Source organism: Vicia villosa, linkage group LG3, assembly GCF_029867415.1.
Source record: "Vicia villosa cultivar HV-30 ecotype Madison, WI linkage group LG3, Vvil1.0, whole genome shotgun sequence".
NCBI lineage: Eukaryota > Viridiplantae > Streptophyta > Magnoliopsida > Fabales > Fabaceae > Vicia > Vicia villosa.
This window is the reverse complement of record NC_081182.1, coordinates 108,005,504-108,031,406: the sequence shown is the minus strand read 5'-3', so window position 1 is coordinate 108,031,406 and position 25,903 is coordinate 108,005,504. Positions and strand designations below refer to the sequence as shown.

The window sequence follows — 25,903 nt, the reverse complement described above, 5'->3', positions numbered from 1 at the left end:
TACTGACAGATAATAAGTTACAAGACAAATTTGGGACATGTAACACATCTTGGATGGTTAGTAAGGGAGATAAAACAATAGAACCTTTTCCTGCCACGACTGAAAGAGAGCCATCAGCTATCTTAATTTTCGAATTTCCGGCACATGGTTTATATTAGGGGTGGCAAAACAGGCCCGGCCCGCGGGGAAAGCCCGTTTTGCCCGCACTTTTCTGGCACATCAGCTATTGTTAGTTCTCTGTTTTTAGGGTTGGCTTAATTTTTTGTAAAACAAATAATAGTATCAGTTATGTAATGTATAAGAACAACAGGTACAACAAAGAGGCTCCACTGAAATGATAGAACATGTTATGTTAAAGTAATTCAACATCTGGAATAACATGTCACATGGGATGTCACGACATCGTGCCTGAGCTGAAGTGAAGAGTTTTAGTTAAATCAGTTACGATTTAACTACTACTACAGAAGAGTGCAGAATATTCCATGAATATTATGCAAATCAAATAAAGGCGTGATTTATTATAGGGTTAATGAATTTTTTGGTCCCTCTAAATATTGCAGATTTTGTTTTTAGTCCCTCCAAAATTTTCCTTTAAGAAATTGTCCCTTCAAATTTTTTTGTCTAAACTATTGGTCCCTAACGTCAAATTTGCTAGAGATTAGCTACGACTTTAGCCACCGATTAGCTACGAAATTTGATGTTAGGGACCAATAGTTCGAAAGAAAAATTTTGAAGGGACAATTTCTTGAAGGAAAATTTTGGAGGGACTAAAAACGAAATTTAAAATATTTAAAGGGACGAAAAAGTTGATTAACCCTTTATTATATAACAGGTCTGAAGAATCAATAAGAAGATTTGAGGAATCAATCAGAAGAATCAAATCAAAATATTTGAAGATTACATAGTTTCTAAATATGGAGATATTCTCGGAAACTAAAAGATTGAGTACCTTGTTTGTAGTAGAAGTTACTGCGATATTGTAACAGCAAATATGTTGTGATTGAAGGCGCAAATCCAGTTGGGTATAGGTTATAATTAGAAAACTTAGTAACCTAGAAAAGTAAGTCACCCAAGAATAGAAAAGATTTAATCATTAGGGCTAGGTTAAGATAACCTCCCGGGTTGTGGGAAGGTCACCGTAATCCTCGAAACCTGTAGGTAAGAGGAGTATGTTTTGTTCTTGGAGGAAGCTTTGAAGTAACTCCAAGTTGTTTATTCATAGTCGAGATTTTTGGCTAGGGATTGTCATGGAAGTGTGTCTTCTAAACTGTTTGTATGTGTAATCAGAATGTTGGGTATTGAGTCGTTGCTACAGCTCCTGGGGCTGGAGAACTGTACAACATCATTGTGGTGTTAGGAAGTGGGATGATGATATTCCATATCTAGAGAGGATCTAGGTAGAAGGGTCATTGGGTAGGGGTTAAGTGAAGGATTGTAAACTAGGACTGTTTAGCTCTGAATTAATATTGCTGATAGTGGACTTCATTCCTGGCTTGGTATGCCCCCCAGAGTATGTGTGTTTGTCACCGAACTGGGTCAAGAATTACTGGTGTCATTTATCTTTCATTTTAGCATAAATCTGTGTATATACCTTGCTAATGTTCTTGACAGATCAAATGTCTCGACATCTTTCAAGACATCTGGGTCTGTTACACCAGAATTTCACACTTGTACCGTCGTGGATACCTTTTTTTTCTCAATGGGCCACCTACTACCCAATAGTGAATATCGATATAAGTAAGTTGGTTCTTTCACTCGAAACCAAAGCTCGTGATACCATTTGTTGGTGCAACACTCGGGGGGGTCAAATTAGGAGCATTTTTACTTTGGGGCATTCCTTTTGAGAAACACACCTTTGTGAGAGACACACCACATATTCACCCAAAACCTTAAGGTGATAGGTGTGTGGATTCTCCCACTTATAAATGCATTCATATTCCTAACCAATGTGGGACTTCCTCACACTACTCGCACTTGTAATTCTTTTTCAACAATAAGTTCATAAATGTTAATATTCATCAGATGTAATAACTCATAGTTTAACATATAACTAAATCAAATGTAATAATATAATTCTATGCAAAATATTTTGAGAATAACAAGTGTGAGTTGGTAACTTTGAGAAACAAAGTGTGGGGAAGTCCCTCATTAATTATAAAAATGGAGACTTAATCATTTATAAGTGAGATAGCCCACAAACCTGCCACTTTAAGGTTTTAGATGAGTATGTAGTGTGTCTCACAAAGGTGTGTTTCTCAAAAAAGAAAACATCTCAACGTAACTGCTCTCTATTGAACTAGAAACTGCAATATTCAAAACTATTCTTTCAAAGATAAAGATATAACAACACGAAGCAAGGATAAGTAAAACTTCTAAAATAAATGCAATAATGCATGACAAAAGAATATTTCCTTATCTTTCCAAGCTAATAATATGGCTCTTACTAGTCAAATGTTCCTTTTACATGATATGGTTTATGACAGAACTATTAAGCCAGTGATTATAATGTTAATCTTGGAGCTATCTCAATAAGATGTGACAACAATAATGTCATAAACCTCTCCAAAAACATGATACTTCACTCTCGGGCTAATAAAAGTGAAGTTAGACGCCACTTTACTAGGGATCATGTTGAAAAAGGGTAGTGAATACTTTAGTTTGTGACCTCATCTCATAAACTCAGAGATATTTTTACTAAACCGCTTCCGAAAGAAACCTTCTTTTTTCATAAGCACTGAATTAAGAATCTTAAATCAATCATGCATGGATTAATATGCTAAATTGTTTCTTCTCCTTCTACTTCCTCTTTTTCTCAAAAATTATTATATGTGATCTATGTACTATGTTTGTTTTCTTTCCTTTTTTATTATGTTAAAGGGGGAGAAGTATACTCTTAGGGGGAGTAAAGTATACTTTTTACTTACGCGAGGGGGATTTTAACTACTCCAAACTTTATCTATGTGTGTCTCTTTTACTATATCCATGAAAGGTTTATTTTCATCATCAAAAGGGGGGAAAATATGGATCTATGTGCTTGCAGGCATGAAGCATATGATTATAATCTTAGTGACATTCTTAGTGTTTTGATGACGACACCGCATATGTTTGTTGAGTTCGATGGTGATATTTTTCCAATTCTTGATGATGGTGACTAACTTGAAGATATCTTAAGCCTCATCAAGTCACTAGTACAAAAATGTTAACTTACACCCATTTTTTATTAAATTTACAACCATTATTTATAAAAAAATCGGGTGTATATCCATCGGGTGAGAAATGTCTAACGAATTTACACCCGTTTAAAACGGGTGTAAATACTTTCTTAATCACACCCTATTTTAATTAAAATTGGGTGTAAATACGTTCTTAATTACACCCCATTTTAAAAATATCAGGTGTAAATACGCTCTACGTTCGGGTGTAATTACATTTTTAATTACACACTGTTTTAATAAATATCGGGTGTAAATACGTTCTTAATTACACCATGTTTTAATAAAAATCGGGTGTAAATACATTCTTAATTACACCCTGTTTTAATAAAAATCGGGTGTAATTACGTTCTTAATTACACTCTGTTTTAATAAAAATCGGGTGTAATTACGTTCTTAATTACACCCTATTTTAATAAAAATCGGGTGTAATTACGTTCTTAATTACACCATATTTTAATAAAAATCAGGTATAGATACGTTCTTAATTACACCCTATTTTAATAAAAATCGGGTGTAAATACGTTCTTAGTTACACCCTTTTTAAATATAATTTACACCCTTTTATGAATGAACAAATTATATTATATTTAATTTCATTTACACCTTATTTCATATGCTAGATTACACCCTATTTCATATGCTAAATTACACCCAATTTTAGTTATCACATTTCTTATTTTAAATACTATAAAATCTTACACACAAAAATAAGGGAGAATTATGTATTAATCAACAAAAGTATATCAACATACAACCCATAAATGTATTCACTAGTTGACAACAACTAACAAAATTAATTAGATATTTGAAGCAAAGAACAACTAACAAAATCATATATTTTACATGAAGTCCAAACAAATTCACAAAAACCATCTAACTCAAGCCTGAAGTCAAGAAGAGGCCGAACAAGCTTGTTGTGTTCCAATGACAACTCCACCAATTCCACACATTGTCTCAGCTCCACTGCTCTATCCCTTTGCCACTTGAACATTAACAAAATCTGAAATCTCCCTCTGCAACAAAACAATCCCAGCGGAAGAAACAACCTCCAAATGCACAGAAAAACCCTAGTAAGATTTAAAGTCACATGACCCATAAACCTGAATAAAGATCATCCATGACTAAATATCTCTCTCTTTCTCATATAATTGTTTTTCCTTCTAAGATCAATCCTCTGCAGCTACAATCAGTTTTCTAACTATTCTTAAATACTACATGGAGATGGTTTGATGAAACTGTACAAAGATCATTCATGACACCAAATATCTCTTTCTCTAATAGATGCAGGAGAAGATGCGTCTCTATGATGATTGTTTTCTAGTTTTAGATATTTCGAATCGGTATAATTATATGCATCATTGTAGAGAAATAAGAATTATTACATAGATTTAGAAAGAAATATTTAGTTAACACTAGAGCATAGATAAACTTTGCATGCACCAAAACAGGGGATATTCATCATAAATTGCATGTCACATCTACACATCAACAACATTCTTTAGAGAAATATAACAGTTGTGTTGCAGGAAATTACAAACTAAGTTTTACTATAAATACCAATCTTAAGTAGTATGTTCTATCCAAAAAATATTCATGTCAACATCCGCCATATTATTTTTTTTAAAATAGCAGCCCCAAATTCATAAGATTTGTAACTGAATTAGGAAACATACCAATAAACTTGTTCCTTCTGAGATCAAGTGTCTGTAGCTTCCCACAGTTTCCTAATTCTGCATATTACAACCCTTGTATATAACGGCCATAGAATCTCCATCATTTGCTACAAGCATAAGATCACTAATTAGAATGGCAATAGATGCACTAGATCCTGCATTTCTGTGACAATTGTTTTCTTATTTTAGATATTTCGATTCGGTATAATTCTATGCATCAGTGGTAGAAAAATAAAAACTAGGGTTAAATATACTTCACTCCCTGCCAATATAGCGAGATTCGGTTTGCCCCCCTGAATGATTTTTTTTAGCAAAAGCCCCTTAAAAAACCCAAATCATGGATTTACTACTCCTTGTTACCACACCAGCTGACTGGGCAACGAAAGCCTGGACACGCTGGCGCTGACATGGCTTAGTTGTTATGTTTGAAAGGAAGTTCATATGTTTACCCCCCCAAATCATACTTTTCCAGATTAGGGTTTTTTTTGCAAAATTAGAAACGAGATTTGGGTTGAAGACGGGAACGATGGCTGAAGACGGCGGCGCAACGGTGGAATCGGCTGAGGTAAGTGTTCAGTTGTTGTTCTTCACCGGTACTTCGTGTATTATGCTGTCTTAAACGATGTTTTGTATGCAGTTGAATGTAAGGTTTGACTGTTTGTTTCACCATGGAGGAGAATTCATGAAGCCTCACGACGGTGAGATGATTTACAGAGGCGGGGTTACGACGCTTCTCACCGGTGTACACATTGAAAGCTGGACTCAGAGTCACATTCAAAAGGTGGTAAGTGGGTGGGGGTATGTAGCTGGATCGTATAGGTTATGGACCAAAATTCCTGAAATAGATCCTAATTATTTCCAGATTAAGAGTGATTCTGATGCTCATGATTTAGCTGCGTTTGCTTGTACAATGAGAGTTGATGGGAAATTGTTTGTTGAACACGATGCAGATATACACAGTAGTAAACCTAGGTGTGTGAATGAAAGTGTAGAGTTAGAGGTAAGTGATGAAGAGATTGTAGAAGGGATGAATGATAGTGAGGATGAGAGGGCCACAGCTCTTGATGATGGCTTTGGAGCTGTTGATGTTACTTTACCAGTTAGTGAGGGCCCTATTGTAGCTGGTTTGTTGACTTATCCTAGTAAGAGTAAAGGTGAGAGTGAAAATAAAGGTGAGGATGATGAATATCTAAGTGAAGATTTACTAAGTTCTGATCCTGATGCATCAGGGGATGAAAAAGAGCCTAGGTTTGAGAAGTTTAAGAAGGAGGAGCTTAATAAGGATTACAAGTTTAAATGGGGTATGGAGTTCAATACCCTAGATGATTTTAGAGAGGCCATCCGTGAGTGGACAGTATTAAATGGGAGGGAAATTACCTTTGTAAAAAATGAGAGTTATAGAGTGAGGGTTGAGTGCAAGGCCAAATGTGGTTTTTTAATGCTTTGCTCTAAAGTGGGCCATAAGCACAGTTATGCCATAAAGACTATAAAAGATACCCACACATGTGCTAGGGTTTTGGATAACAAAAGTGCAAGTTCTAAGTGGGTGGCTAAGGCTGTGGTCAAAAAGATGAGAACTTCTGACAAGGTAAGGATTTGTGACATCATCCAAGACATGAGACAAAATTTTTCTGTTGGGATCACTGTGTGCAGGGCATGGAAAGCAAAGTTGATTGCCAAAAAAATCATTGAAGGAGATGCAGACAAAGAGTATGCAAATCTGTGGAGGTATGCATCTGAGTTGCATAGGGTCAATCCTGGAAACACTGTGAAGATAAACATAGAGAGGCCTTTACCTACCATCCAACCAAGGTTTGGATCTTTTTATTTCTGTTTTGATGGATGTAAGAAAGGTTTTACAAATGGTTGTAGACCCTTCATTGGGGTAAGAATAAGGGAAAGTGGGGAAGAGGGTGCTAGAAGAAGGTTACCTGGTGTATCTTATAGATGCACTAGGTGTGACAAGGTGGGCCACAATGTTAAGACATGCAAGAGCAAGAGGCAAAATCAGAGTGCCATGAAAAGAAAGGTAATTTATCTACTGCAACTGTTTTTGTATGTAATATAGTTTCTTTGGTTATAATGTATCTGGCTTTTTAAATTCAGAAGAAAATGAGACCAAATGCTAATGAAGAAGGTACTAGCAATGTTGGAAGTCAGTCTGCTACAAACAATGAAGAAGGTCAACAAAATCCTGGGAACCAGTCTGCTACAAACAATGAAATCCATGAAGATACCAAGACTGATTCATTGTTTGGAGATATAACTGATGACATGCTAAGCAGCATACCAGACTTCCATTCTCAGGCATCAACAAGCAACAACTACAAGGGCAAGGGAAAGATGATTGACAAACCAGTTGTGAGGAGAAGGGTAAGTGAGAGGATAAAGGAGAACTGGTTCAAGAAACCAAAACCATTCACTGGTCCAGGTTCAAACCCTGAGCAGCCTATTTGTATGGACATTGATGAAGAGAAATCTTCAAAGATTACTCCAAAAAGGGCATCCAAGATTGCTCCAAAAAAGCCATCCAAGCATTCTCCAAAGAAGAATACTCCAAAGAAGACTACTCCAAAGAAGGGAACTCCATCAAAGAAGACTTGAAATTTCATTATGTTTAATTTGATTAGCTAAGGTTGTTTATTTTGACTAGCACATGTTTGGTGCACTAATGTAAGGATAAAGTTTGACAGTTATTTTGAGTAGCACATGTTTGGTGCATCTGTGTGCTGCTAAGACAGTTATTTTGACAAGCTAATGTTTGCTAAGACAATTTTGTCATGTGTATTCTGAATTATGCCCTTGATAAGGTGCACTTGTTATGTTAAAGTTTCAGTTTTAGTTCATCAGTTTCAGATTTAGTTCATCAATTTTATCATGTTAACAGACAGGTTTCATTGATGTAAATTACACATTTCCAATTGACATAAAACATAACTCATTTTATTGCCATAAATTCAACAAGTTTATACATCCAAATGCCACCAAAATACACAATGTCAAACAAAGAGCTCTTAATCTAAGTAATACACAATGCCAATAAGCAATAAACAGAGAATCAAAATAGTCTTCTTCAGCCTCATATTAACACTGTTCTGACTTGCATTCTTCTTCTTCAACTTCTCAATTTTGTTTGTTGCGGTCTCTAACTTCACTGATAGTATATCACAGCTTTTACATTCTGGTAGTTTCATCCGATGCATATTGATATGGTCTCTGATTTCATCATCCCACAAGAACAATTGACAGCTATTCACAGACTGCAAAACACACACACACAATGAAGGCTTGTTTAGTAAAGACCAACTTTCCACAATTTTCCCAGATGTTGAACAATTTTCCAGATAATAGAGAAGGATACTTACCCCAGCATTGCGACATTTCCAGAACTTGCGATTGCGATTTTGAACCGTGTTGGCCACCCACAACTTCATGGGTCTGTCACAGCCACATCTAGGTAAATCTGGATTTTGAAACGAGTTGACACTGCTATACGAGTTGCTCTCCGCCATGACTGAAGGGTAGGAAGATGGCTGAGTGAAGAAAACGAATACGGGGAAGAGAAGGAAGACGATGATGGAAGCGATGATGGAAGCGGAGCAAGAGAAGGAAGACGATGGAGATACCAAGCTGGGAAAGTCTGGACGAAGGAATTAGGGAAAGATGAACCCTAGTATTATGAGGGTGGGTTTGCCATGTCAGCGCCAGCGTGTCCAGGCTTTCGTTGCCCAGTCAGCTGGTGTGGTAACAAGGAGTAGTAAATCCATGATTTGGGTTTTTTAAGGGGCTTTTGCTAAAAAAAATAATTCAGGGGGGGCAAACCGAATCTCGCTACATTGGCAGGGGGTGAAGTATATTTAACCCTAAAAACTATTATATAGATTTAGAAACATACACTTAGTCAACACTAGAACATAGATACAATTTTCCTGCATCAAAATAGAGGACATTTCATCATAAAAGACATGAACTACATCCACACAACAACATTATTTGGAGAAATAAAATAGTTGTACTATAAGAAACTACAAATGAATTTCTACTAGGTGCGCTAAGTATTAAATCTCATAAGGGAGATAATCGTAAAAGTAATTATCCGACACATGAAGCCTCTCTAAATTCCTAAGTTGACCGATTCTAAGGCTAATTATGCTTGAAAATCAGTTCTATTGAAGTTGGGTATGGTAATATTATGAAGTTCATACATTTCAACAAGTAAGCTTCATGTAAAAGATCATCTCCCAATATTAACTAAACAAGTTGGTTGTTTTCAAACAAAAAGGAATTCAAAAAAGCAATATTGTAGTCAATGTTAATATGACTGACTTCACAGCAATCTTAATACCATTAAAAATGATGCTTCCATAATTGTATATCACTAACTTCACAACAGGAGATTGGTTGGCCAAAGTAACATCAGACCATTGCATTAAATCATAATGCCTATAGACCAAGGAAATCCCAAAATAGACAAAATCATGTCATATACCACCATGATTTAAGCTTAAAACAACTCTAATATACTGACTTAGCACTACCTAACTTAAATTAGAGTCAACACCACTTGAAAGCCAAATAACTACTCATTTCCTTTCCATTATTAACAGAGACAAATATGTATTCTTTAGAAATCCTAGTTTAGGTGAACAACCCTATTCTCATCTAAAAGCAAACAAATAAAACAAACTTAAAATATAAATCTCTAATCCTTAAATTCTTAAACCAAATTATATAAATATTGAGCTAAGATTTGTGATGTATTATGACCTATACATAGATGAGGATTCACTTACAAATTCATTGTGTGAGCTTTGTATTGTGAGAATGTTGCCGCTAAAGACCTGGACCGGGAGGGAGATAAGAGGATTTATGGTTTTTCTTGTAAGAACGGAAAGACCGGTCTCAACCAACATAAATACAAACCAACCAAAAAGAACCGTTACAGAGTACAGCGAGACAGGTGACAGTGAGACATCGAGAAAAAACAGTGGCCTTTGTGAAGATTTCTTGAAACAAATAAAAAGATTTGTGAATTCTAGGTCCAATTGATCACAAGACTTTTGAGTTTTGGGTTCAATTAATTGTAGGGTTTCTGAGTTTTGGGTGTAATTGATTTAGTTCTGGCACATGCATTACAGAAACCAGAACTTGATATTGTATTCTTTTTAGTCTCATCTCAATTCCTACCTCAGTATTACCGACTATCAATTATTGCTCTGTAACCAGTGCACCGGCATAAACTTCCAGCAAGACATTCTTCTATTTGTTCTTCAGTAGGCGGTGTTTGACTTGACCGCAGTAACGCATACATGGACATAACAAAACCAGGTGTACAAAATCCACATTGTGAACCGTGAGTACGGACCAGAGATTCCTGGAGAGGATATCACACAAAAATGTTCAAAGTCTCGATGACTAAATATAAATTTAAAATAATAAGATAATAACCAAAGCCAATAAATAATCACAACATGAGAACCAAACATATAAAAGATATTTTAAACAAAAGCTGTGCATCACCTGGATAGGATGCAAACCATGCCTGCAGCTTCCAAGAATGATAAACCAGTTTCTAGGCGTTGTTAGTAAATGTAGGTTAGAAATTGAAAATCAAAAGTAAAAAAGAATGAAGCGTTTTGAGTGTATAACAATTCAATTATATACAATATATGTCAACATTTCTAGATGTATAGGCCTTTATAAACTCAAACTAGATAACTAGCTTATGCAAAATGGTGAAATGAAAAATAAGAAATATAACATTCAGTTTCAAGAGTGAAACACATTGTGGATAAATTATAGGTAGTTTTTACCTAGCTTTGCAAGAGAGTGATTCAACAACAGGAATATCCATTATCCATTGGTCACACGGCAGTGACTCCGACTGTAATAATATATCAATGCTTCTTAATCCTTGCGCCCGATATTGGAGAAGATTGGGGGAAGGAAAACCTGCGAAGAGTTTGTTTATCGTTTCTGGATGACCGAGTCCGGCTGAGTTTACCGGCAAGATGAGTTAAGTGTGATTCCGACGATTTCTGGCCAAAGTAACAGCACTGAGTTGACAGTCTCTTCAAGATTAAGATGATTAGTAAAATTAAATAAATAGAGGAATAAATTCATTTACATACATACAGACCTAACAGAAATCAATTCATTTACCAAGTCATTGTTGTGTTCAAAGAACCTTATCATACTCATTCCTCAAGTGATCTATCAACTGTTCTAAAGCTGCAACACAAATTAATTCACACAATCATGAACAATTTCAGTTCCTGAATAACTATTAATGCTTAAATTTACTAAAGTAATCATACACAACACAAGACATTCAAACAATAGGAACTAATTTCTGAACCAACAGTCCATTTTCAGGAGTATAAAACCCTACCTTCGTTTTACCAATGCATGTCGTCACTGTGAAATGAGCGATGGTGAACTCTCAAACTTCTTCAACTTCGCTGTCGTCACTGCGATGGTGAAAAGGGTTTCGGTGAAATACGATGAAACTAGGTTTGGATTCTCTTTGAGAAGAATTCAGAAATTAATTGAAAATTCTGATGCGGCTTTGTTCTCCGATTACGTTTGGATTCCATTTTCGGAGACTTTATCCCTAGGCTTGTTGAAAGTTGGGTTTAGAAAATTGTCGTGTTCTTTATTTGGGAATTTTGTTTAGTGTGTTTTGTTTATTTTGGGAATTTTTATTTGGGTTTAGAAAACTGAGTTTAGAAAATTGGGAATAAATTTTTTTTAATTTATATAAATTTACACCCGTTTTTTAGTTTAAAGGGAGTAATTGAGATTTGATTATAATAATATTTTTAATTTAAACCTGTTTTTAAAAAAATAGGGTGTATATTATCATTTAATAATATTTAAAATAACACTTTATTTACAAATTTGCCATTGTGTTTCTCATTTACACTTTTTTTTAGTATATTGGGGGTAAATTTTAAAATTATATTATTCTTTTTTTACTAGTGAGTAGAAGATTCAAGGTTCCATTGAAGTGCTTATATGATCGATGTATATGGAAAAAGAACTTGAAAGCTTTGGAGTTATGAAAGAGATGAGGTGTGAAAGCTCTCCTGACCGCAAATCTCTGATTGACCAAAGTCTTGTGAAAGTAGGAGAGTAACTCCTAAGATTCTAAGGCAACTCACGCACATAAACATACGTATACACACACCTAAAATGTTTTTAAGGCCTCTCTTTACTTGACAAAATTTCCTTAAAATGTTTTTTTGGCCTAGCTAATTGATTAGAGGAATGTCTTATTGATTGAAAGACTTTTCCTAACTAGATAATCGCCTAAGTATTTACCTAATCGAATAGGTTTTGCTTGGTTGAGTATAAAATCGATTGAGAGAGTCTCTTAATGATTAGTAATGGCTAAAAATCAAAACCTTCTATCTACGGCCTTAACAATCGATAATTTGGGATGCATAATTGATTAGCCTAATTGATTATCCTCATTTGGAATCACACAAGAATTCAAGATTTTCTTATTTCTTAACATTTTATCAAATATGTTCCATTCTCTTTAATATTTCACTTTCACCAAAGTTTCCTTAGTGCCTTGTAAGTGAAAACTACTTGTGAGGAATATTGTATACTGATGTCGTTCCATTGTTATAGTTCAAAAGTGTGAAAATTTTGAAAGTTTGAGTTTAGTTCTGGAGAACATCCATTGAAAAAAATCTTTGTTTGATATAGAACTCAATCTGGTTAAAATCTTGTTTGGTTATTGGGATTATCAAGTAAAATATATACTTTATTCGTGAGTTCATCCTGTGGAAAAACTCTCTTTTTGTTAGGAGATAAGCTTGTAACGAAGGTTCGTGGACATGATGCGTAAAATTTTAAGATTATTATTATAACTGGCAAGAAGATCTCGTGGGGACAAGAGTTTGTCAATATTCGTCCAAACCTGTAAAAATCTCAGTGTCATCTTTCTAACCTTATCTCTTTTATTTTTGTCATTTACTTTAGTATTTCTGGTGATTTTATCTCTGCTTCTTTTTAACACAATATGGTATTTAAAGAATATTTAAATTAATCACGAATTTTTAATATCGTAAATCATTCCTTTCTTGTGCTTGAAGTCACTTGTCTAACAGATTCAAGACGTTGTGTATTGCCATGATGCACCTTTACAAGTATTTGAATACATATTTATCCTAATTATGCATTTTTAGAAACTATAGTGATTGAGTTTTCTATTTCAGTGTAATGAGTCAGATATGTAAGATTAAATTGGTAAATCCTTAGTGAAATGGTTTAAGGCATTTAGTCGATTTTCACACTATAGTGGATGGATGTGACCTACCTATTCAAGTAGACCTTGACCCGAGTAAAAGTGTAGTGAGAGATTCAATGGTTTAAGTGGTATGCAAAATCTAAACTAGACTTATAGATATAAGTTGGTTTGATGTGGTATGCATATTATATCTTTTTTCCGCTTTTGTATATATTTTTTACTTTATTGACTAAATAAAAATTCATTTTTTCTATTACGCATTATATTTGTGGTTGGGAGTTAATGAGGATGAGCAACATGTCTCTACGTTATTGTAGGTTGGCAGAGCCGTCTCAACCAATATTAAGGCCTCAAGGAAATTATAAAAATTGGGTTTTTCTAAAACTAATTTTTAATATAAATAATTTAAATAAATTTTATTTTTTGGTCTTTTTGAAATGCAAAATTGTTCATTAAATTATCATAATTGATTTCTTGTCAAATTTATATTTCAATAGATAATAAATTCAAACTATTTAATCTTTTTTTATAAGATAAACTATTTAATCTTTGTTAAGACATAGTTGATTTTAAATAAAATTTTATTAATTCTAATTTTAAAAACTAACATTTCGTAGAAGCAATACTTACAAAAATTGGTAACGTTATTCTATAAGCAATATATGCATTTGAGAAGAATAAATTATTTTACATAATTAAGTATGTCGATTGGTGTATTATTTTTTAGCTGTATAATTTTTTAAAAAGATTTTTAATTCTATAAGTAAAACAAATCTATCCATGCTCTTTTAATTTTTCATTATCTAATGACCTTATTTTTTCAATGCTAAAAAAATTCAAAAATATCATTATACAATTTAAACTGTTCAAATCTATTTTGAAATGAAGTAATTGATTTATTTACTATGTATACAAATAACCAATTTTAAATAATTTCTCTGAAGATTTAACAACTTCATTATCGATATTGTCATCAAATTGTTTCTTTATAAAAATAGTTTGTTTTCACAAAATTTGGGTTCTATATCCATTTAAAAAAAAAACTTTAGCAGAAATGAGAGCAGTTTCAAAATCATGTTCCCTATATTTTTCAAAAAATGTAACTAGACATTTCAATTCTTCTACAACAACATCAATATGCATATCCTTACATTTAGAATTTACTTCAAACAATATCTCATACTAAATAGTCATGCATAACAAAAACTCAAAATTTTCAAGCTCATATGTCGTTAAACATACATCACCACTCTTTAATTTAGGTTGATCGGTAACTTCACCTAATTTCAATAAATTATCTCTTATTTATGAAGTTTAAAATCTCTAAGGTTTTATACTTTCAATACAACTTTCTCAACGCGTTTGTGCCATAGATTTAAGGGTTAACATATGGATATGATCTTGTAAAAAAATAAAATTTTGGGGCATAAAGCGAGAGCTTTATTGGCCTAAGGGTTAAGATGGTGATCCGTTGTTGCACATGAGTCAAAAACAAGTAATTTAGGTGTAGTAAAATAGAAGTGACACTCAAGTCGTATTGCAAGAACTCTTGACTGATTTAACCAATCGACTAAAATAAAGGGGGTTTAGTTATCGATAAATATTATGATTAAAAGAATTTGAATAGGAATAAGATTTACGAGCTAATATATTGATTCGGTTTCCGACCAATCATTGGTTATTATAACTTCAATTTCCTAAGCGGATTAGATCACTATTTGATTACAATATCAATTAAACAAGTGTAATTGATATTATGCGATTTATGCTCCTGTTTACCGAATTAAGCAAGTAATTAAAGATTGGGTAAATTAACATAAAAGCTACGTTAAACGTGATTAAACTTAGGAACATGCATCTATCGAATTAAATCAATATATTTTACGAAACCTGAACTAAGCATGCAAGAAACACATAATAATATTGAAAGGAATTGAAATCGAATTGCAGTTACAATAACCTCAAGGTTTGATGGAAACCGTTATCAGTAGATCAGCCTAGTAAATTAGCTATCCATAAAATTCTTAAGACCAGAAGTATTTTCGTGAAAATTGACCTAATGCCTTAAGGCTTCAATAGTTGTTTTAAAATAAAAGAGAATTTGGGTCCTAATAGCAACGACCCATAAAACATAAAAACTGGCCCAAAACTAAGGGCCTGTTTGTTTCAGCTTTAAAAAAATGGATTTTTTCTTTGTATTTTTTAAAATAGATTTTTCAAAACGGTTTTTCAAAATATTACAAGTTTTTTTATATTGATTTTTTCTAAAATGAAACACTAATCTATACATCCTATAACATAAACATACATTTTTGAAGACCAAAATTTACTCAAAATCGTAATTTTTTCAAAAAGTTGTATTTAAAAAATGATTTTTATAAAAATCTATTTGAAATAGCTTCAAAATTAAGTTATTTTTTTTGAAATTTTGATATCCAATTTTTTTTCATAAATAGATAAAATACCTAAAATCACATTTTAAGAATAACTATTCAACCAAAATTTTATTTGAAGCTTTTATAAAAAGTTTCTTACACAAAATTATGTAACACTATAAAAATCATTTTAAAAAAAAGCCAAAACAAACAGGTCCTAATTGTTTTCTTAAGTCGAAAATGAAAATGAATTATTCGACTCTTCTTCCCTTCTAATTTGCTTTTGACTTCAACATGAAACTTGTAGCTCATCCTCTCAGATTTCCAACGCATATTAGAACGCATCAAATGACATTCCATAACTCAAATTATGACATGTACATCGAGAAGATATCAAATAATTATTTAAGCTGAAAATAAATTACAAAATTAATATAAAGGTAAAAATAAACAAAGCTTAGGCAATACACTAAAATAGTAGAAATAACAAAAGATACTATAGAATTGTCGTGATATAATAGTGAAAGAATGTGCATCAAAATGTGTTGATCAGACGACCCTGTAGGCTGGAGAGTTGCGTAGAAAGCTTGGGATTAATTTTATAGTTAGATAAGTTTTTAGTCTCAATAAATATAACGCGTTTCGGTTTTAGTCCCAACTTCAAAGAAATTTGATTTCTAGTGAAATAATGAGTTTCTTAAAAGTTGCTTAAATCATCACCCTTCTTCTTTGTTCTAGGTTCGTTTAGAGGAGGTTAAAAAACCCCGCAATCTCAATCGTTTTTAAATTTTTGCCAAGCTATTCTCCACGTGGCGTGACACGTAAGCCACTGTTAGTGAAAACTAAGGGGAAGGACCAAATTTAGGGATAGAAAGTTTGGGAGGATGATTGTTTAATGAAAAAATTTAAAGGGATTAAAATCAAAATTGCTATATTTATAAGGGCGTAAAACATATTTAACCCAAAATAAGTTACAATGGCTCTTTCCTTTGGTTTTGTGTTAGACTGTTTGGTTATGTAGAAAGAGAATCTTATTTTTTTTTTTGGGGGGGGGGGGGGATTTAGAGCAATTTTTATCAGATAGGCAGGCTTAAAATGTTCTTTTAGGATTGGTTTTTAGCTGTAAATTTTGGCAGTAGGAATTGTAATTGGGAGTTGTAATTCGAGTCAACGCACAAGTATGCATAGGGTTATTTGTGGTTTTAGTAACTGAATTGAAAAAAATTATATTCATAAAATAAAAATTCGAAGATTTGCTAATGAAATCATCATGCATACTTGAAGTGGTACACTCAAATGTATGTGGTCCATTCGAAGAACATACCCTTGGTGGAAACAAATATTTTGTTTTGTTTGTCGATGAGTTTAGTTGAAAGCAGTGGCTCCATGTGATCAAGAGAAAGGACGGAGTATTTGACATCTTTAAGAGATTTAAGATACTTGTCAAAAACCAGAGTTAGAAGAGGATCAAAGTTCTGCGAACAGATGGAGGTGGCGAATACACATCCAAGATGTTCGAAGAATTTTGTGTCGAACATGGTGTTTATCATGAGGTAATTGCTCCTTATACTCCTCAACATAATGGAATTTCTAAAAGAAGGAACAAAACCATATTGGATTTGGAGAGATGCATGCTGAAGCAGAAGAATCTGCCAAAGTCCTTATGGGGTGAATCTGTTTCGACTGCAATTTATATCCTGAACAGGTGCCGTACCAAGAAGTTGAAGAATAAGGTTCCTGAAGAAGTGTGGAGTGGCAAATGACCACCAGTGAGTCATCTGAAGGTGTTTGGCTCTATGTGTTACAAGCATGTTTGTGATGCACGAAGAAGGAAGCTTGATGACAAGAGTGAATATATGATTCGGGTAGGATTTCATCATAATGGTGCGTACAGGCTATTCAATCCAGTTAATGCGAAGATTGTATTGAGTCGAGATATTATGGTTGATGAAAATTCTGCCTGAGATTGAAATTCGAGTAATTTAATCAACAAGCCATTGATGAGCTCTGACTTTGAAGAAACAACTGCTGAAGTTGAAGTTGATGCAATTGTCGAAACTCCAGTCGAAGTCGAAGGAGTTGCCAACATTCCTGACATAGTCGAAATTGAATAAGGTGTGGCTGCTTCAAGTCAAAGACCTCAATGAATCCGAATTCTTCCAGCAAGACTTCAAGATTATGAAGTAGCTGGTGATGATGAAGTTACACCAGATGGAGAATCATTTATTTTGCTTTACTTGCAGGTGCTGAACCAATCAACTATAGGGAGGGTTTAAAGATTCAACACACGGGAGTTAGTCGAATTGCCATCACATAAAAAAGCTATCGACGTAAAATGGGTGTTCAAACTAAAACACAATGCTGATGTGTCGATAGCAAGACATAAAGCAAGATTAGTAGTTCTTGGATTTCTTCAAAGAGCAGGGTTGGACTACTCTAAAGTATTTGCTCCAGTAGCAAGATTGGAGACTGTTTTACTAGTGGTAGCATTGTCATGCAATCAAGGCTGGTCGACATTTCACTTATATGTGAAGTCATCATTTTTTAATGGTCCTTTAGACGAACAGATCTATGTCACACAACCTCCTAATTTTGTGATTCAAAAGGTAGCGAGTAAATCATATAAGTTGCACAAAGCACTCTATGGTCTCAAGCAGACACCTAGGACATGAAACAAGAAGATTGACTCATACTTAGTTGAATTAGGATTTGTCAAATGCAAATCTGAGTATGGTGTCTATGTTCAGGTCATGACACAAAATATAAAAACCATCTGCTTATATGTTAATAACGTGCTGGTAACTGGAAATAGCTTGGAGAACTTGTCGAAGTTCAAAGAGCTGATGATTAAGGAATTTGAAATGTCGGATCTGGGAAAATTGTCTTATTTCCTAGACATGGAATTTCAAATGTCGAAGCAAGGTATGGTGCTGCATCAAAGGAAGTATGTCAAAGAGACACTCAAAAGATTCAGAATGGATGATTCGAATCTTGCATCTTCACCTGTTGAAACAAACTTGAAGTTGGAGAAGCATGGAGAGAAAGACAAAGTCAATGTAACTTTGTTCAAGCAAATTATTGGATCTCTGAGATACGTATGCAACAGTCGACCTGATATAGGTTTCATAGTAGTATTAGTGAGGAGATATATGAGTGAACCTGCCACATATGAAGGCCGCAAGAATAATTTTAAGATACCTAAAAAGATCGATAGAATATGGAATTTAATTTCGACAAGATTCTGAAGGCGAAGAAGCAACAATTACTTGCTTTTTAGATGCTGATTAGTGTGGAGATAAGGAAGATCGAATAAGCACAACTAGATATTTCTTTCAAATATTTGGTGCCCCAATTTCATAATATTCGCTATATTTATTTATAGGGAAGTAAAACATAATTGACCATTAATTTTAAGAAGGAGCTAAAAACAATGTCTGTTTCCTTTGGTTTTGTGTTGGACTGTTTGGTTATGTAGAAAGAGAATCTTATTTTTGGGGGAATTTAGAGCAATTTTTATGTGCTAGGTATGCTTAAAATGTTCTCTTAGGACTGGTTTTTAGCTGTAAATTTTGGCAGTAGTTATTGTAATTGGGAGTTGTAAATCGAGTCAACGCACAAGTATGTATAGGGTTGTTTGTGGTTTTAGTAACAGGATTGAAAAAAATTATATTCATAAAATAAAAATTCAGTAAGAAAAAAGTTTAACTTATCCACGTAGCAGTACTCTATTTATGGAAGACTTTGACAATTTTCAATCTACATTTTTCATATTTTCTTGTTCATAACTACTAAGCCACGTTACAGAAGAAGAAGCTCTTAAGAATTCGTCAGTTGCAATAAGCTCCTCTGGTTCTGATTCTGGTATGCTGCAATTTTTCCCCAAACCTAATTTTCATGGTTACTTCAAAATCCATAAATTGTTGCAAATTTTCATGGTAACTTCATAATCCATAAATTGTTGCTAATTTTCATGGTAACTTCATAATCCATAAATTGTTGCTAATTTTCATGGTAACTTCATAATCCATAAATTATTGCCAATTCTGGCTGCATATATTTCAAATCATTCTCATATTTGTTTACCTAAAACACAAATTGTTATGTGGAGAGTGACTAATCTTTCACTCTTTTTGTCAATTTCTCAATTTTAAGTGTCTGTTCGGTTATGCGGTGAAAATAATTGATTTTGGATGAATTGATTATGTAAAATTGATTCTAGATAAAAGTGGGTTGAATAGGAATTTTCAATATAAAAATCACATTTAAACTCAAAAACTATCTGTTGTACATTCAAGTAGAATCATTAGAATTGATGTGTTCTAGGTTTTTATCTAGGTTGCTCTTCACTTGATCAAAGTTCAGATTTTTGCTGTGTTCATACCATTAGGATTTTAAATTTTAGTTCTCTATTCATTTATTAACCTCCAAGCTTCACAAACACATTTGAACACTGTGTGTAGTGTAGTGCAGGCACTTGGAATTCATAATGGCTGGGCAGCAACTGAGCAACGCTTTTGATTCTTCATCTATACTTTCTTCTTCTGCGGCGTCTTTGAAAAAATACGACGTTTTTCTTAGCTTTCGAGGTGAGGATACTCGCAAAAACATCACAACCCATCTTTATGATGCTTTGAGTCGAAAGAAAGTTGAAACCTTCATTGACAACAATGAGCTTAAAAAAGGAGATGAGATCTCTCCAACACTCATCAAAGCCATTGAGGATTCCCTTGTATCTATTGTCATCTTCTCAGAAAACTATGCTTCCTCAAAGTGGTGCTTGAATGAGCTCAAAAAGATTCTAGAATGCAAGAGAAATAAGGAGCAGATTGTGATACCTGTTTTTTACAACATAGATCCGTCACACGTGAGGAACCAGACTGGGAGTTACAAGCAAGCCTTTCAAAAACATAAGCGAGATTTGAAGCACAATTATGACAGGTTGAAGATATGGAAAGCTGCTCTCACTGAGGCAGCTAGTTTAGTTGGTTGGGACTTTCAAAATTACAGGTAAACAAAAGGAACTATCTAGCTTTTTACATATCATGATTTGTATTTTTCACAAATTATATGTAAACTCCATAACTACCTCATATCATGTGTATGCTTTGTTTTCTAATTTTTAGTTTTATATATATATATATTTCGGAATATATAAGATGGTGGATGCTATCCCCTAAACCCCCAATCAAGTTTGTTCAACACAAGCAAACATCCATAGGATTCTTCATTAAGTACTCCATCGTCTTTTTCATTAAGTTAATATCACTGATATATTTTAAACTTAGTTGTATGACAAGGTATAATGATAGTTTTAAAGAAAATATACAAGATGATGGATGCTATCCTCTTAAATCGAGTTTTTGTTTCTATTTTGCTCTACTGAGCCATTGCAACTATGTTAACCATAGATGTTACATATTTTTGTTCTATTGGATTTGTTACAATTGTAAAACCTTCTTCGCCTCTTTCATATGCTAGGACTGAATCAGACTTCATTAAGGACATTGTCAAAGATGCTTTGCTGAAACTGAATCTTAAATACCAATATGAAATTAAGGGGCTTGTTGGAATTGAGAAGAATTATGAACAAATTGAATCGACGCTGAAAATTGGGTCAAATGAAGTTATATTCCTTGGAATATGGGGCATGGGTGGCATAGGAAAGACAACCCTTGCTAAAGCTTTATATGCCAATCTGCATTCCCAATTCGAAGGTTGTTGCTTCCTCAATGTAATGGATGAGTCAAACAAGTATGGACTTAATGGTGTACACTCTAAATTTTTTTCTACGTTGTTAGAGGAAGAAAATTTTCATCCTGATGCATCCTACATAGAATCCCGTTTTTCCGTGAGAAGGATTGCCCGTAAAAAAGTTTTCATTGTGTTGGATGGCGTGGAAACCTTAGAGCAAATAGAAGATCTTATCCTAAAAATTGATGAGTTGGGACCAGGTAGCAGGGTAGTTATTACAACTAGAGATAAGCACGTATTTAGTCTGTTCAATAACTGTGAAATATATGAGGTTCAGGTATTAAACAAACACGATTCTCGTCAGCTATTCAGTTTGTCAGTTTTTGGAGAAAAACATCCTGAAATTGGATATGAAGATCTATCAGAAAGAGTAATTGCCTATTGCAAAGGCAATCCTCTGGCTTTAAAAGTTATAGGTGCAAATCTCCGTTCAAGAGGCAAAGAAGCATGGGAAAATGAATTGAAAAAGCTGGAAAAGATTCCCAATAAGAAAATTTGCGATGTGTTAAAATTGAGTTTTGATGACTTAGATCGTTGTCAAAAAGCCATATTTCTAGACATCGCGTGCTTTTTGAGAGTAGAGAGTAAATATTTTGTAATAGACTTATTGGAAGCTTGTGAGTTGTTTGCAATAAGTGGGATATAAGTCCTTCTAAATAAATCTCTCATACAACTAAAACTGATTTGGATATGGCTTGACAATTCAAAAGTTGATGGTTTAGAAATGCATGATTTGTTACAAGAAATGGGACGGGATATTGTTAATCAAGAATCTAAAGATCCTGGAAAACGAAGTCGATTGTGGAAAGCTGAAGAAATATGCGATCTATTGAAAAATAACAAAGTCAGTGGACAATGCAATTACTTACTTGTACATGAAAACACAAAGTGGACAACCTTTCTAAAATAATTCAAATCTAATTTTCTTTTGTTAGGGAACTGAAGCTGTGGAAGCTATAACATTTGATAGTACAGAAGTTGGGGATCTATACTTAAAGTCTGACTCCTTTAAAAGGATGACAACCTTAAGATATCTTAAAATCTATAATGGATCTAATGGTAGAACGTGCAATGTGTACTTTCCCGATGGTCTCGAGTGGCTTTCTGATAAATTAAGGTACCTTCGATGGGATGCTTACTGCCTTGAGTCTTTGCCAACAACCTTTTGTGCTGAAATGCTTCTAGAGCTCAACCTGACTCATAGCAAGCTTAAAAAACTATGGGATGGAGTTCAGGTACAAACGTGTTTTGATATACTTGTTAAGTTATAGAGTTCTAGCAGAAAGTTTGGCGCTCATTCACAAAATTGCGCCAAAGCTAGAATGACATGCTTCTATTTATGTTTAATTAGGTTTAGTTCCTCTTTTAATCAATACTCATGCATGATTATAAATTTAATGGTTTCTCTGCAATGCCATGTTTATTTCTTGTTACAGAATCTTGTGAATTTAAAGTTAATTGTGCTTAGTTACTCCAAAGATCTCATTGAGATCCCAGACTTATCAAGGGCTACAAATCTGGAAGAGGTGCATCTCTATAAATGTAAAAGCCTACGTCAGTTCCATCCATCCATCTTATCTCATCATAACCTTACACATCTAAATTTAGGAGGTTGCAGAAAGATTGAAAGCCTTAAAATAGACATTCATTTAAAATCTCTGCGTAATCTCTTACTTCATGGTTGTTCATCTCTCACGGAGTTTTCGGTGTCATCGGAGGAAATGACAAATTTGGACTTACACGGTACTGCTATACACGAGTTGCCTTCATCGATTTGGCGTAATACCAAACTTACTTCTCTGGACCTAACTGGATGTAACAAGCTTAACACTGTTGGGAATAAGTTATCAAATGATCATGGACTGAGGTTTGTTAGCGTTCTAGACCTTTCTGGGTGCACAGAAATCGATGCATTGAGTCTGTGGAACATCCTTGATGGCATAAGGTGTTTAAAAAACCTAAAACTGAATGAGAGTTGCAACTTAGAAAGTCTCCCAGAAAACATCCAAAAACATTCAATGCTTGAATGGCTTGATTTAGGTGAATGCAGGAAAGTTGTGTCTCTAGCAGAGCTTCCGCCATCCCTGCTATATTTGAAAGCCGTTAATTGCACTTATCTGGACACAGACTCCTCCCAACAGTCATTGCTTGAGAACATGGTAAAAACATTCTCTAAGCACCTTCCTGGTGAAGAAGATGAAAGCTCTTCCTCTGATCATTTCTCTGTTTTCCCTGGAGCACAAGTTCCCTGCCAGTTTGATTTTCAGACAATAGGGGTATCACTAACTATTCCTTCCATTCCAAAATCTGACTTGTGTGGTTTCATATTTTGCATCATTCTATCTGAGGGTTTCCTTGTTTATGACCATTTACTTCATTGTATCATCTTTGAACACAACAAAGAAGTCGACAGATATCTTAATGTTCTCAATTATGTCGGGACATTAATTTCTGATCATGTATTGATATGTTGGCATGGTTACAACATACAAGAAAGTGGAAGTTATGCATCTTGCAACTTATCATTTCAATTCACACTTCAAGGTCACAGTGAACAATTGTGCTGGTCAAAGGAGGGGATAAAAGGGTGTGGCGTCTTACCTCTATATGCCTTAAAAGATGAGTTGGAGCTGGACCGGGGTAATACTATTGTTGAGAATATTGTTGAATTAAAACTAAAATCCACTGTGCAAGACTCTGCTAGTGATGAGTCTGATTGGACTTCGGAAAATGAGAATGAAGTCAGAAGCTCTAACAATGAAAATGAAGATGACCAGGAGCAACCTTCTTATTCTCTCAAAGAAGAGGAACATCATTGTTGTTCAATTGGTATGAATTCTTTTACCCACTTTCTAATTATACCATCTATATTAGTCTATCTTTTAATTTAGAAATAGCTCAAATCCTTCAAATGAATAATTGTTTTAAAATTCGCATGATTCTCGAAAACAATGCTCGGTGTATCGCAATAACTTTGAGTTGGAACGACACATTGAACAGGTCTTTTGTTGAGGCACTTGTTAAAAGGGTCAGAAGAATAGTATAAATCAGAAATGATCTGTGATCTCTTTCTTCCGTTTCTCTAGTAAAATGAGCACAACAAATCTTGACATTCATTCAGCAAAATCGGTTGATGCATTAGACTGGTGGTATGGTATCAAACTGTGTTTGTAATCTGTCTTAAGTTGATTCTATTGTTATAGCTCTTTCTGTATTTGTCAACAAGGACCCGTCCTTTCCAATAATATTGTTATTCACTCCTGCTTGGTATGCTGTCAAGGTAAAGTGTTCGGCATGCATTTCACTTCTTCTGCAATTAATACTTTTTTCAAAGGACAGTTATCTTTTGAGGACTTGTTCTTATGTTGTCAACTTGCAGGTTTTTATGTTACCTTCTCTTATAGCTGGAGTCTGGTTAAAGCTCAACTTTCTTTTCAAGCTAATTCAGTCCAAACTGACTTGGGAGGGTAGTTTAGGTCTTTACAAAATTTGGAAATCGTACCGACTAAGTTATCCTCATACCCCACTTAAAGACACTTACTTAAAGACACTTAAGCATAATCCAAAATTTAACTTGTAGCTAGCTACTTCCCTTTATTTTCTCCTTCTTAGGGCGGGTCCGTTTGTTTTAGTTTTTTTTTTTTTTAAAATTGATTTTTATAATATTACATGATTTTGTATAAAAAAAATTACAAAGAAGTTTCAAATGAAAATTTATTTTATAATTTCATTAAAACTCTTTTTAGATATTAAAATATTAAAAAATCACTTAATTTTAAAACTATTTCAAATTAGAGTTATTAATCTCGAATAGCGGAGCGGAGCGGCCGACCCTCAAAAGTAAAAATAGTGGGAATAGTGGAATTCCGGATAGCGGAATAACTTTTATTATTATTATTATTACTAGCCGTCTACCCGTGCGATGCACGGGAAGTCTTATTAAATTTGTATTAAGAAATATATATTTTAAAAAATATTTTAAGTATTTCTTAATGAGTATATATTTTTTAAAAAATATCATTGATGTAATAGTTAGATTTAAATGAAAAAATAAAATATATATTTATAAGATAATTGAAAAATGCAAATTATATATAAACCAAAATTCATATTCAAATCAATTTTTAGAAATCAACTAATTATCTTATATACATAAATAATAAAATTTAAAATTAAGCTACGATAATTAGAAAAACCATGATAAGCAAAATAAGAAAAGAATAGTAAAAAATGAAAATAAAACATAAGTAATATCCAGAAATTAAAAACAATATGAATGATAAAATAAATGAAAATTAATAAACATCAATAATATTAAAAGAACTTCAATATTAATACCTACCAAAAAAATCAAATTTAAAAAAAAATGTCAATAAAATTAGAATAACATAACATATTATAATATTGACTTTATAAAAAAATTAAAAAATAATTTGCTAACATTCATCTTCTAATTCTCAATCTTACATAATTCAACATATTCAACAAAATGTTTACAAAAAGAACATATTTTCTTATACTTCAAAGATATATGTACCTACAAACAAAATAAAAAATTAGAAATAACATCCATACAAATGAAAGAGGGAAGTAAACATTTTTAAACAACTTGAGAATACAGGGAAAATT

The 25,903-nt window shown here is 33.5% G+C and overlaps 1 long non-coding RNA gene and 1 pseudogene across 4 annotated transcripts; one reads left to right on the top strand and one right to left on the bottom strand.

Moving 5' to 3' along the window:
• Positions 1-7,014: 7,014 nt before the first annotated feature.
• Positions 7,015-11,556, bottom strand: LOC131662279 (uncharacterized). Of its 4 annotated transcripts, none has more exons than XR_009301496.1 (6): positions 11,280-11,556; positions 11,028-11,119; positions 10,702-10,926; positions 10,409-10,460; positions 8,254-10,262; positions 7,015-8,148 (listed from the first exon to the last, which is right to left on the bottom strand). It is a non-coding gene; the product is annotated as an uncharacterized LOC131662279 (long non-coding RNA). The 4 variants fall into 4 exon arrangements; XR_009301497.1 differs by having other exon boundaries at positions 11,051-11,119; XR_009301495.1 differs by having other exon boundaries at positions 7,021-8,148; positions 8,254-8,817; positions 9,682-10,262; positions 10,702-11,119.
• A 7,641-nt stretch (positions 11,557-19,197) lies between these two features.
• LOC131662276 (TMV resistance protein N-like) lies at positions 19,198-25,624 on the top strand (annotated as a pseudogene).
• The last annotated feature ends 279 nt before the right edge of the window (positions 25,625-25,903 follow it).